This window comes from Pteronotus mesoamericanus, unplaced genomic scaffold, assembly GCF_021234165.1.
Source record: "Pteronotus mesoamericanus isolate MK-2021 breed Mesoamerican mustached bat unplaced genomic scaffold, CSHL_Meso_final contig_48, whole genome shotgun sequence".
NCBI classification, from domain to species: Eukaryota; Metazoa; Chordata; class Mammalia; order Chiroptera; family Mormoopidae; genus Pteronotus; species Pteronotus mesoamericanus.
This window is the reverse complement of record NW_026555180.1, coordinates 1,154,437-1,166,478: the sequence shown is the minus strand read 5'-3', so window position 1 is coordinate 1,166,478 and position 12,042 is coordinate 1,154,437. Positions and strand designations below refer to the sequence as shown.

Genomic DNA, 12,042 nt, shown 5'->3' with positions numbered 1-12,042 from the left:
TTTTACTTGCCCTCATTCCCTTGCATGGTGGCAATAGTGATGAGGAGAGAAGAATAAGGGTTTCCATAGTGAGATCCTGTTTCCTTGCTCTGGAAGAAGCAGATCTGATCTTATTTGTAAGTTATTATGTATGCCTTTTCTAAAATGTCTTGGAACTACTAGAAAGACTAACACAAGGTGTTCTCTCGTTTTGCTGTCAGAATTCAGGCTGGAAAGTCAGTGGGCATTGCTTGGGAACACTGAAAGTGAACTAACAACCTGAAAGAATAGATTGCTTCAGATCTGGGAACAAAAGCTGGGGATAGTTGTGTTTTTTTTTTTTTAATATTCAAAACACTTATATATGAGAAATTTTAAAAATTATGAACATGCCCAAGATAAGACTATGTTCAGGAAAAAGGTGAGAAGATATTCAGCTTTCACTTCAGGCTGATCATTAAGTTCAGTGGAAGCCTGGTTGAATGCCTGAGCACAGGATCAACCAGCAAAAATTAGGAATAGTGTTTATTTTCATTATGTGCTTTTGGTTTTGGTTTTGTTCCTTTTTTAAGCAGTTAGCATTCAAAGAAATCTCTGTAAAAACACAAATGAACGAGGAAATAAGTGATGACACAATGCAAGAAATACAAGTTGTGCAAAATAGTTTGGAAAAGTTACCAGACAGACTAATTCAGTCTCAACAACAACAATAACAACAAACAACAACAAAAACCTTAAACATCAAACCCCAGGAATAGAAGAGTTTCTGATGTCTAGAGTCACCACAGTGCAATATCTAAATATCTAATTTTCAAGAAAAATAATCAGAAGTTATACAAAGAAACAGGAAAGTATGGCCCATAAAAAGAACAAAATAAATGGAAAGAAACGATCCTTGAGGAATCCTAAACATATATTTAGTTGAATGTTCAGATGTGAAACTTGGGTATATAAATGGTCAACTGTATATTTATTGAAATAAAATTAGCACTTAAGTGAAACTATGCAGTTCAAACCTGTGTTGTGCAAGGGTCACCTGTACACACAAAGCCACAATGGCCCAAATTATACGAAGCAAACTGACAAATTTGCAGGGAGAAATAAAGAGTTCTACAATAAATTTTGGAGACTTTAATATACCACTTTTAATGATGATAGGACATAAAGAAAGAAAATCCATAATAACAGAGACTTGAAAACAGTATCACACAAATATGAGAGACTTCTAGAAGGTTCACAGTATAATGCACATTTTTCTCAGGTGTACATGAAATGTTCTCCAAATTATAGAGTATTTTAGGTCATAATAAAGTTTAAAAGATTGAAATCAAACAAAGCATAAATAAATTAATGACAAAAACAAAACTGAAAAATTCACAAATATATTGAAATTAACAGCATTCTCTTAAAATAAATATATCAAAGAGGAAATCACAAAGAAAATTAGAAAATGTTTAGAGATGAGGTAAAAAAAATACTACATACCAAAACTTATTAGTTTCAATGAAGGCACTCTTGAAAGGTAGATTTACAAGAGTAAATTCCTACATAAAAAAAGAATCAACTATTAAATCAAAAATCTAACTTTGTACCTTAAGGAAAGGAAGAGCAATCTAAACCCATAGTTAGTTCAAAGAAGGAAATAATAAAGGTTTGAGTTTAGATAAAGAAACTAGAGAATGAGAAAATCAATTAAACCAATAATTGAGTACTTTTAAAGATCAACGCAATTGACTGATTTTTAGTTATACTGACAGAGTCAGAGAAAAGACATAATTAAAATTAGAAATGAAAGCAAGGTTATTGCTACCACCTATAAAAAATAAAAAGGAATATAAGATACTATTATGAACAATTATATGCCAAGAAATTTTATAACCTAGACAAAATGGGCAAGTTACAAGAAACAAAATCATTACCAAAACTGTCTCAAGATAGAATAGAAAATCCGAACAAATCATAAAAGTAAAAAGATTGACTTAGTAATAAAAATTCTTCCAAAAAAACAGAGGACAGAATGGTTTCAGTAGTGAATCCCATCAAATATTTAAACAAGAAATAACACACTTTATTCATTCACTCTTCCAGAAAATAAGAGGGGACATTTCCTAACATATGTTATAAGATCAACATCACCCTCATACCAAAGCTTTAGAAAGACATCACTAGAAAAAAGAAAAAAAGAAGAACCTATGGGCCTGTATCCTTATGAATATAGAGGTGAAAATCCTCAACAGAATAATAGAAAACCAAATTCAACAGCATATTAAAGAATTTTACACCATGACAAAGTGAGATTTATCCCAGTAATGCAAGTGTGGTTTAACATTTTTAAAAAATTGTTGTCATATTATATAAATAAGAGAAAAATAACACATGATCTTCCATATCTTCTCAATTAATGAAGAAAATTTATGTGACAAAATTTAAAAACTTTTCATTATACAGATGTCTCAAAACTAAAAATAATAGAGCCTTTACTTAAGATCATAATTTGTGAAAAGTCTGAAGATAACTTCATACTCAACGTTGCTTAATATGAACTACTTTCTCCCAAGGATGAGGAAAAAGACAAGGGTGTCGTCTTTCACTGATGCTATACAACAATGTACTGGATTTCCAGCCAGGCAATTATGCAGAAGGAGGAAATAAAAGGCATCCAAATTGAAGGAAGAAATAAAATTATATGTATTCACAAATGGCATGATATGTAGAAAATACCAAAGAATTCATAACAAGGTTATTACAGCTAATAAACAGATTCAGCAGAGTTGCAGAATACAAAATCAGTTTTATGATACAAAGTAAGTTGCGTTTCTATACACCAGCAATAAAAAATCTGAAACAGCAATTAAGAAAACAATTCTATTTAAAATAGCATTAAAATAATATAACTAGGAATAAATATAACCAAGTATATGAGAGATATGTACTTTGAAAACTATAAAATATCGTTGAAATTAATCAACTATAATAAATGTAAAGACATCTTGTCTGTTTTCATAGATTAGAACACACGTTTTAATATATCAATATACTCAAAACAATATACAAATTAGATGTGATCCTATCAACATTCAAATGACCTTTTATACAGAAATGGAAAAGCTTATTGTCAAATTCATGTGTAATTCCAAGTGACCCTGGAGAGTCAGAACCATCTTGATGATGAACAATATTGGAGATTTTACTCTTCCTGTTTTCAAAAGTTTCTGCAAGGCATCAGTAATCAAACCATAAGAAACGGAACTGAGATCCCAGAAATAAACCCATGCACCTATGGGCAACTGATTTTTGACAAGAGTGGCAAACCCATTCTATGAGGAAAGGATAGTCTCTTCAACAGAGAGTGTTGAGACAATTACAAAGGCACAAGCCAAAGAATGAAGTAGATCCTTTTCTCATACCAAATGCAAAAATTAACTCAAAATGGATCAATGGCCTAACTACAAAGGTAAACTCGTCAAACTCTTAAAAGAATATATAGAAGTGATGACTTTGCATTTGGCAAATAATTCTTAGATATGACACATGAATAAAACATGAGTAAAAACTAGATAAATTAGACTTTATAAAATTAAAAACAGGGGATCAAATGATACTACCAAAAGGTAAACGAATTGAAGAAACAACCTAGAAAATTGTATAACATGTTTAAAAATTATATATCTCATAAGGTTATAATATCCAGATAACTGGGAAATTAATTCAACCTCAGTAAAGAAACCCAATTTTTTTTAAAAAAGTGAAAATTACTGCAATAAAACATTTTTACAAAGAAAATATACAAATGGCTTATAAGCACCTGAAAAAGTATTCAACATCATTACTAGTTGGATTATTTTTCTAGCTCTGCTATAACAAAACATCAAAAACTGGGTGGCTTAAATAATAGAAATGTATTGTCTTATAGTTCTAGAGAAAAGAAGTCCAAGTTCTTAGCAGAGCTAATTTCTTCTAAGGTCTGTGAGGAAGAGTGTGTTACACGCCTGTCTCCTAAAGTCTAAAGACTCGGTTGTTCTTTGGGTTGTAGAATGGTGCTGTTCCTGTGTCTTCATATCTTTCCTCTGTACATGTCACTCTCTTTGTCTAATTTTTCCTTTTTCATAACCCACCAGTCATATTGATTTAAGTCTCACCTTAATGAATTCATTTTAATTTAATCATTCACAATAATGCAAATAAAATCATATCTTCTTTATAATGCAGGGAAGATGACATACATAGGTTCTGGGGTTAGGACTTTAATATCTTTTGGAAAGACACAATTAACTAAAATAAGTGATGTGCAAATTAAAACCACAATGAGAAACCACTTATATCTACTAAAATCGCTACCTAAAAACAAAGAAAGAAAAAATAAATAACAAGTATTGGTAATATGTAGAGAAATTGGAACCTCCAAACATTGCTGGTGGGAATGCAAAATAATTCAGCAGTTGTGGAAAACACTTTGGCACTTCCTCAACAACTTAAACATAAAGTCATCATATAACCTATGATTCTATGTCTGGGTATATTTACAAAAGAATAAAAAACAAGTTCATGTCCATTCATCTTCAAAGCAGCATTATTCACAAAGCCAAAAAAGGAGAAATAGACAAAATGTTTATCAATAAATTCATGTATAAACAAATTGTGAGGTATCAATGAAACAATGTATAGCCATAAAAAAAGAAAAAAAGTACTAATACATACTACAACATTAATTCACCTCAAAATAGATCAAGAGATGCCAGGCACAAAACATATCACATATTGTATGATCAAATTTTATATGGAATATCCAAAATTTGATAAATCCATAGAGACAGAAGATTGGTGGTTTCCAGGGGCTGTGGTCAAGGAGAGAATGGGGAGAAAATGCTTAATGGATAAGAGTTTTATTTAGGAGTGATGAAATGTTTTGGAACTAAATACAAGTGATGATGGCATCATGTTATGAATGTATACAATGTCACTGAAATTTTCACTTTAAAATTGTTAATTCTGTCCTGGCTGGTGTGCCTCAGTGAACTGAGTGCCAGCCTGAGAACCAAAATATCACTGGTTCAATTTCCAGTCAGGGCACATGCCTGGGTTGCAAGCCAGGTACCCAGTTGGGGGCATGTGAGAAACAACCACTTGATCTATCTCTCGCATACCAATGATTCTCTCCCTTTCTCCCTTTCTTCCCCTCTCACTAAAAATAAATAAATAAAATCTTAAAAAATAAATAAGCTAATTCTATATTTTGTGAATTTCACTTCTGTGTGTGTGTGTGTGTGTGTGTGTGTAAAATATTGAAAACTTCCTTAAAGATATGGCTGGTTCTAGCGCTAAGATAAGAAATACATAGTATTAGCTGGAACATTTTTTAGGTCATAAAATAAGAAAGTACTAAAACAAAATTGTGTGCACAAAAGCCAAATGAAAGAGTTCCCAATGGCCAAGACTTGAACAATTTGAAAAAAAACAAAAAATACTGTATTGGAATCTAACACAGAATATAAAGAATATTCATGAGTCTCTGTAATTGAATAAATAAATAGAAAAGAAGGGACAAATCGTTGTCACACAATAATTTTAAATAATTTTTAGATGTTCCATTATTAATTTGGTGGAATGCAATGCCTCTAGACTTAAGTACTGGAAGATCATAGTATCTGCCTTTGAAAGTTTACAGAATGGAAAGGGGAAAAAAAGAGTAACTTTACTTATTTATTTACTTATTTGTTTATTTCCAAACAGCATTATTGTTTCCATTTGGTCCAATGCCTGGTAGAGGAACTCGCGTTGGTTAAAAGGCTACCCAGTGGTTTCAGGGAGAGATTTGGGCAGAAGCCAGGCACCTGGAGATACAGAGGGACCCTTCAAAGTTCCCTGGGCTCCGAAGGCTCCTAGTTGAGCTTGAGGGTGAGCCTTTCGAAGAGATACTTGCCCAGCCCAGCCCTAGGGCTAGTCAGCCAGAGGAATTCTGTCAGGTAGTTGCCCATATTCTTGATGATTTTCACCTCCTCCTTCAGGAGGTGATTCTCCAGAAGTCATAGAGATGAAGGTTTGTGCCAGTGGAAGCCAGGGTGTGCAGATCCAAACGGCCTGGTTCAGGTTCCTCTTCAGGATGACAGAGGCTTCCATGGCGCCTAAATGTCACCTCACTCAACTTGGGAAGGCTTCAGCACATCATGGAAGAGAATGCAGCCACCGGCTGGTTTTGCATCTTCAAGAGTAGCTGGGCACCCTCACTGCTTCTCCTCAGCCAGCTCACAGAAGTGGCCCATGCTCTCCCGAGTCTCATTATCACAGTTGAAATAGAAGGCCAGGCAGAGGTAGGTGTAGGAGGCCTGCAGATGCAGAGTGACCAGCTGGTTGATTGCAGCATCCACTTCAGTGGAATAATTCTCATGAATATGGGGGGTCATGTTTGATTGGCAATCAGGAGTCAGGTTAAAAAAATAAAAACAAACAAACAAACAAACAAAATGGCGTTGGGTGGTCAAAGACTGGAAGAAGGAGCATTCCGTCCAAACACTGTTGAAGCAAGAGACAGATTTGGGGAAACTCCAGGGCACTGGCAAAAGAAAGAGTAACTTTAATTGGGGAAATCCAATAAATAGCACCTCAGCTGGGTGAGCAAATTGACATAAACACTGCTACATCATGTAGATAGAACATATCCTGGAAAAAACTGCATTGACCACAATGGTCATTCTTCTGAAAGTCCATTGCCAGAGTATACTTCTGAGAATGCATTAGTCAAATCTCAGCTGAGGAATACTCTACAAAATACACTACCAGTATTCCTCAAAAATCTCAAGGCCTTCAAAAATGAGGAAAGTCTGAGAAGATGCCACAGCGAACAGGTGCCTGAAAACACAAGGTAACTAAATATTATATAATGTAACTTGGATGAGATCTTTGAACATAAAAATATTAGGTGAAAGCTGAGAAAATCTAAATAAAAGATGAACTTTAGTTAATGATGTATCAATATTGGTTTATTAATTATAAAAATTGTATCATACTATTGTATGAATTTAATAGGGGAGGGTATGTAGTATATGAAAACTCATATAATCTCAGTTTTTTATAAATCTAATATTCTAAAATAAGTGTATTAATCAAATACATTGTGCATATAAAAACAAAAATAGGAGTGACATTAAAATTATACTTTGCACTTCTACCTCATTATTTATCATTTGGATTTGGTAACAGCTTGAAAGAATAAATTTTGAATGTTTATTTCTCAAATTATTTTGGATAAGACATTTGGATTACATTTAAATTACCAGTGTAGTTGTATAATTTCTATTAGTACAGGTGTGCGTGTGTGTTCCTAATAATATTGCAGAGAATTAGCACAATTGTTTGAACTTCTCCAAGACATTTTTAAAGCCGTGCAAAGGATATTCGTGCAAGCCAATTAATATTAATCTGAGCTATACACTAATAAAATACACTAAAATAGATTCCACAAGCTATTAATAAGGATCTAGTACCCATTATTATAATCAACCCCTCTGATTCAATTATTACATTGTGAGGGGACATGAAATAATTTAAAAATCATTTGTATTTGCTCTCCATGTCTTCCCTTGTCAAGTGGCTGTTAATAATTGCTATCTTTTGAGCGAGATTAAATGTAATACTCTCTTATAACTTATGTTTTTAAATTTATTTTTCCGTACTCTTCTAAGACAATAGCTTTGATCCAAAACATTGTATTAAACTTTAACTTATGGAAGCATTTGTGAGATAATAAATCTGCATTCAGTTTCATTCTTGTACTGCATTACTACATAACACGATGTCATAATCTCTGTAAACTAAGATATGTTGTGAAACCTAGCTATCTGTTTATTGATGATAAATCATTTAACCACAATTAGAAACCAAATAAATTTTAACTGCTTTGAATTCTGTTAGCGCACGAAGATGTACTTGAATGTCAAAATATATTTGTAGGAAAGGAAAAAATAGCATAAGTAATTTAATTAAGCTGAAATTTTATATTTCACAAAGAGGTATAATCACTGTTCCACTGAAAGCATAAAATCATTTTTGTGCACAGTGAGAAACCAATGGGAAATGCATTTTATCCATTATATGCCATGGTGATATGAGTTTGTCCATTCCATCCACCTCCTATGAGCTAACTCTTTTTGAAAACGATTTATTTTCTGATAAATTTAAAAATGCAAATTTCTATATTCTATACATTAATTTGTCTGGAACAAAATTTTACTCTCTTTAATATACCCAATACAGAATTCTATCTGACTGAGCTTTTGGAAATATATATAAGTATTTTTCCTAATTTTTTCTAGGAGAATTAAGCCTGACTTTCTTATTTTACAACTAATGAAACAACACAATCTGTCTTCAATCTATTTTTTTTTTCAAAGTATTGTAAACTGTGGTGTAGTAATTAAGAGCACAGACTCTGGTACACCCTTTCTTATTCCAAATCAAATCAACTGCCATTTATTTTCTATGTGAATTTAAGAAAGTTAATTCATCTTGTTGCAATTTAGTCTCATTATATACGAAAGATTTCATTATACAGGTTCTCAATCCCTTATTTGAAACTCTTGGTCAGATGTATTTTGAAATTAAGAATTTAAAATATTTACTTCAAAGGTATTATGGTACATATACTCAATGTTAGGTATGATTCTCAGAGGGATCTGTGTCTGCACTTACAATCAAAACCAATAATTCTCCAATAAAAAACAAACATATTTCTGCTAAATAAGATATGGTAAAACTACAGGTAGCAGTATGTCAATTCTGAATTGTTTGCTCATTTCCAACATGACACAATTTTGGGTGTTCAGGATTGAGAACAAGGAATTGTGGACCACTCATAAATATGCCATAGTATTTGGAGAGTTAAACTGGCTGTGGTATATTAAGCTCTTAAAACAATACTGGGCACCTAGTGATAACAATGTATTTTGCTTCTATAGTATAATTTTCACTTCTTCTCTTTTCCTAACAAGAATCCACAACTGCAGAATCATTACTGCTGTCCTCTAAGAACATCATTCATATATTTTTGCCCTATGCCTTTGTCGAACTCTTTACATATCTTCTCTAATATCCATATTTCACAAGTTTTTTAGGCAAAGATTAATTCTATTGTACTTGAATTTTAAATAATTTTTAAACTCCCAAATCAGATTATATTTCCCTCTAAATAAAAAGAAATGTTTTTGAATAAAAGATCCACTTAGTTAAATGTGTATATGCAAATACAATTTTCTGGTCTTAGCTGTATTGTATCAATACTGTATATTGTAATTTATTATATTTTAACTTAAACATTTTCATGCTAGTGTGTGTTTTGTTTTTATTGAAATATAATTCAAACAATATACAATTAACCATTTTAAAGTATACAATTTACCTGGGCTTTCTGTGTCTTCGTGCACCTGTGAAGTGTAAGGTCGTTCCTGTGACCTGCTTGGCACTTAGAGCAGCTGTCTCCATGTTGTCAGTGACCGTGTTGTAGGATCTTGCCTCCTTGGGTCCCTTGTGCCTGTCCTGTCAGTGATGTCCTGCAGGATGGAGGGTACACTGTAGCCCCTTGTGCCAGTTGGGGTGCCCACAACTTCGGACTGCCCAGTGTTGGACCAGAATCGGCCTTTCCTCTGCCAGAGTGCTGAGAGGTTTTTGGTTGCTAGTGGGTCTCAATGTCCCTGCTTCTGTTTGTTATTCCTGTGCTTAATTCCATGAAAGTGCTTAATTTCTCTGAATATCATGGCACTGAAGTGTTAGTACAAAGTCTTCAAACGGAGTACAGAAACTAGAAAGAGTTTCTTCTATTTGATAACTGAAACAACTACAGTTGCTCTTGCATGCTGTCCAGAATGTCGTCTCCTAGTTTGTTTCCAGTGTCAGTGCTTCTGTTGAAGTGTTCTGCTGATGTGATAGCCATGTCAAAAATCAAAGTCAAGTTTTCAGGTATCCCAGAAGGCAAGAACATGGCTTTTAAGTGGAGAGGCAAATCTGTTTGTGCATCATAGATTCAAGAAGGAAGATAAAATGGTTGTGTTCCAGCTGAGGGATCCACAGAATGATTTAGAATAAGGAAAGAAACCTAAATTAGTTATCCCTGATCGGTGTTTACTCAAATCTTGGTTGTGTACCTATTGAAAATGCAGGAGATTTGGGTGGTTATTGCTGCCTTTGCCACCAGTCTCACTACAATACATCTGGCAAGATCCAAAAGGGCCTGCAGCTCTTGATATTGAGGCTCCTCTCTATGAGTTCACCAGTCATGACATACATGTTGTTGGCTAGAGACCAGCAACAAGTCATAGACTCTTTCAGTCATCATGTCACCTCAGAAATTACTTGAGAGTAAGTCTTCTGTATTTCAAGTTGGTGATTTGGAATATTTAGGATTTGCTAATACTAATGCTTTTACTAATGTTAATGTGAGGTAAATCAAATTTAATGTTGAATACTTTCAAGCATTCACATAATAAAATCACTGTTAAACATTGTTGAGCTCAAAGAAAAAAATGTGTACAATCTTTTGGTTTTCAGTATATTCACAAAGTCATGCAAATATTCCTATTCATAAATACATGTACATTTTGTAAGGCAAAAAGAAGCTTTATGTCTCTCTAAACTTTAGCAGATACAATCCCAATCAGACATCTCTTCAGCTGCTGGAAACCACTAATTTATACTGTTTCTGTAGCTTAGGCTATTCTGAAATTTCATATAATGGAATCATACAATATATGTGGCCATTTGTACCTGGCTTCCCTTACTTAGCATTATGTTGTCAAATATCATCCATGATGTGCTATAGGAGGCCTGTTCAGAAAGTATCCAGCAATGCTGAAAAACAGAGACATTTATTGAAGAAGATATAAGATACAAAAAACATCATATATAAGACAATGACACCCCAGTCCCCTTCATAGTAGGCATCTTGGGACCTCTCCCAATTTCCATCAGCTGCCCCATTGTGTTTTCTTGAATCTCATAAATGGTTTGAAATCTCTTCACTTTCAAAGGTGGTTTTAGTTTTGGGAAAAGCCAGAAGTCACAAGGCACCAAATCTGGGCTGCAGGGAGGCTGCGTCACCTGCACGATTAGATGTTAAAACTCTGCACAAGATGCATGAGCAGGCATGTTGTCATGATGAAGCTGACAATCATCGGTTGTCCATAGCTGAAGCCTCCTAATCATCCAAATAGTTTCTGTGGAAGGATATCCAAGCTTAATGCAAAATTTGATGCAGATTCATTGCTGTACTTGCTTAGTCATTTTGAATGTGATGGCCTCACAGTATACATGCCAACTCAATGGCGTCTACCACACCCACTGACTGGTACAGGAAAGTCTTCATTGTTCATGTATGAGCATTCCTGTCTACTCTCCTTGGCTGCCAGATTACATTGATGTTGTGCAAACAATTCTCATTATATTAACAGTGGTTGAACTTTTTCTGGACAGATTTCATATATCAGTACTAAAGTCATTTTTAAGACCAAATAATATTCCATTATAGAAATAGACCGCATACTGTTTCTCTATCCATACGTGATAACCATTTAAGTTGTTTTCTTTTTTGGTCACTATGAATGATCTAGATATACATATTCCTGTACAAGTTTTTGTGTAAATATATGTTTACAGTACTCTTGGATATATATTCAGGAGCAGAATTGTTGGGCCATATGTTAACAATATGTATATTTGAGGAAATGTGACATTGTCTTCCAAATCAGCAGCATCATTTAGCACTGTCAACAGCCTTGCTCATATTTATTATTGTATTTTTTTATTATAGCCATTCGGGTTAGTATAAATATTTATTATTCCATTGTAGTTTGATTTTTATTTCCCTAATGACTAATAATGTTGGACACTTTTTCATGGACTTATTGGCCACTTATAACTTTTTTTTGAGGCCTATGCAAATTCTTTGCCAATTTTTATTGGGTTGTCTTTTCATTGCTGAGTTGCAAAGGTAGTATACATTATTTTAAATACCATTCCCTTATCAGATACATGATTTGCAAATAATTTCTGACTTTCTTGGGTTGTCTTTTCACTTTG

At 33.5% G+C, this 12,042-nt stretch overlaps 1 pseudogene; it reads left to right on the top strand.

Annotated features, from left to right (window-relative positions):
- The first annotated feature begins 6,143 nt into the window (after positions 1–6,143).
- On the top strand, positions 6,144–10,266 carry LOC129074265 (cytochrome b-c1 complex subunit Rieske, mitochondrial-like; annotated as a pseudogene).
- Positions 10,267–12,042: the final 1,776 nt, after the last annotated feature.